This window comes from Mauremys mutica, chromosome 25, assembly GCF_020497125.1.
Source record: "Mauremys mutica isolate MM-2020 ecotype Southern chromosome 25, ASM2049712v1, whole genome shotgun sequence".
Lineage (NCBI taxonomy): Eukaryota > Metazoa > Chordata > Testudines > Geoemydidae > Mauremys > Mauremys mutica.
The window spans coordinates 8,579,052-8,581,849 of NC_059096.1; positions in this window are offsets into that span (position 1 = coordinate 8,579,052).

The following is a 2,798-nucleotide window of genomic DNA, read 5'->3' on the forward strand; positions in this document are numbered from 1 at the left end:
TGTCTCTGCCTCGGGAGCCAGCACCCCCCCCCCCCGAGCGCCTTCAGATGGGTTCAGCCCTCCCCAGAGTGGGGGCAGCTGCAGTATTTGGCGCTGCAGCTGGATGTCCCCTGAGGCCAGTGCAGGGCAACGCCGGCTGGGATCCATGGTGGAGGCGGGCAGCAGGGCACACAATGGGAAAAGAAGCTGACACGGACAGAAGCAGGCCTGCCTGGTAATCCACAGCTCTATGAGCCACAGGGAAGGTGTTTCTCTCCCCGAGCCCTGGGGGTCCCTTTGTGATCACTGGGCCCCCGCCCATGGAACTAGAAGACGATCGTGTAACTGCCTGGCGAGTGGGGGAATGTATAGCATTGTGCTTCAGTGGATGGAATGAGTTGCATGTCATAGGCCCTATACTGCCACTGGAGAGTCCCCTTTAGCCCAAGGGGGTCATTGACTGCAGTTGGCAGTGAAGGTGTACAGCAGCTCCCAGGACTGGGCACTTACAGGAAAGTTGTTTCTTGACCTGTCCACCCCCCCCTTTAATGAGCCCCTTCCTCCCCGTACAACTGGCATGAGAAATTTGACACCAACCTCTGGGCCGGTGCTGCCAGCACAGAGGAAACCCTAGAGCCCCAGGGCTTGTGGTCTGAGCACCTGCTGAGCACCCCATCCCAGCCTGGGCACAGGGGGAAGGGGCTGGATGCTGGCACGCACCTTGGCATCGGAGGGGGTGGTTTTAATGCTGCAGGGTGCCCCTCAGCCACTAACCATTTGGGGCAGATGCACCCCCCTGTCCCATGACTGAGAAAACATGGTGGCACTGAGGGGGTTGCAGGGTCCATCTTCCCCAGCCCACGAGGCACCAGGTTCTTTTTGCCTCACAGGCAGATCCTGCTGCAGTGATTAGGATGCTAAGCTGGAATAGGGTGATCAGCCAGCAAGTGTGAAAAATTGGGAGGGGGGGGGCAGGTAATAGGAGCCTATATAAGAAAAAGACCCAAAAATCGGGACTGTCCCTATAAAATTGGGACATTTGGTCACCCTACCTGGCTGGCCCAGGTCAGCTGGCCTTGGTGTATGGGCAAGGGCTCTGAACCCCTGGGAGGAGAGTCTCAGAGCCCAGGCTCCAGCCCAAATGTCTATATGGTAATTTTTAGCCCTGCAGCCAGAGCCTTGCAAGCCTGAATCAATTCACCCTGGCTCAGACGCCAGTGGGCTGGTTTTTGATTGCAGCATAGCCGACCCCTCCACTGTCAGAGCACTGGCTGGTGAGCAGAGACCCGGGTTCTCTTCCTGCATCTGCCATCGATTTGCTGGGTGACTTTGGGTAAATCACTTCCCAGCTTAGCACCGCGCTTACCTCCCACCTGTTTCTGGCTGGTCTATTTCGCTTGTAAATGCTCCAGGCCGGGGCCTCTCTCTCGCTCTGTGGGTGACAGCACCTAGTCAAGTGGGCCATGGACTCAGCTGGAACAGAGACCTGCTACCACAACCCAACTGCAAATAAATGCTGGCAAAGCCGCGTGGACAAAGGGTTCAGCTCTCATGGAACGTCTGCGTCCGGAAGAAATATTTAAAAAATGCCCCAGGTGCCCGTGACCCCATCCTAGATGAATACATAGGAGCAGCAGGAGCCGGGGAAGGTTTTACATTTGCTTTTCACGCTCCGTGGCGCTCGTTCACCTTTTCTTGGGTTGGCTGATGAAAGCAGACGAGGCAGTTTCAAAAGCCGGTTTCACTTCCTCCCACTTGGCACACACAGGATGCTGGTGGTGGGGATTCTCATTTGAGGAGAGTGTGTGTTGCCATTCTGAAAAACTCCCGAGTCATTTTAGATTTTGTAACCGCTCCTGGGCGGGCGGGGGAGGGAAGGAGGAAAGCATTGCAGAAATTTGGGGCAGATGCACCCCCTGTCCCATGACTGAGAAAACATGGTGGAACTGAGGGGTTGCAGGGTCCATCTTCCCCAGCCCACGAGGCACCACCAATATTGAGAACAGGGATAATGACTTTTCCTCCCTCCTTCAACGACGGCAGCAGCAAACCCCGCTCTCCCTTCATCCTGCCCCCCGTGCGGGGTCTGTTCATTCCCGTTCAGGGTGGGCCAGGAACTCCCCGGGGCACCGGGGGGCGAGCAGCGCGTGTACACGTCCAGATGAGAAATAGGAGAGCGGAGGCCAAGGCAGGGCTTTGATCGCCTGCCCCGTCCCTGCTTCCCTGAGCACGAGCTCCTCAGCCCGAGGTTGGGGCGGGAGCAGGATCCAGCGATCAGCGCCAGACACCAGGCTGGACGGAGAGGACAGTGACGTGATGAGTGGGAGCCTTATGCAGGGGAGAGTTTGAAACCCCCACAGACCCTGCCCCTCAGGCCCAGGGTAGACACCACGGCATGTGCTGGTGCAGGGGAAGCCAGGGGCTCGGGGTGGGAAGCGGGTAACTTTGGCCCCGCCACTTGCGTCATCTCCCCCGCTGCATTTGTAACCTGGGGAGACGCAGAAACAGACTTTCCTTTAGAGGCTCAGCAGGAGCCAGGGACCGAGGGATCAGCAGGGCCAGCCCCAAACCTGCCAACATCACCCATCACACCTCGGGAGGGAGTTTTTCAAACAGAGACTTAAACCAATGGTTCCCATTTGGCCCAGGGCCAGAATTCGGGCCCCTGCAGGGCTGTGTGCATGCGGAGGAGAAGGCAGTGGCAGGAGTCAGCTCTGGGCTCCGTGTGAACGGGTTTGCGTACGTGGTTTTGTAACTGAAGGCTTGTTTCGCTGGGCAGCACAGAAACAGAGAGCCGGCGGTTCCCTGGCTCAGAAAGC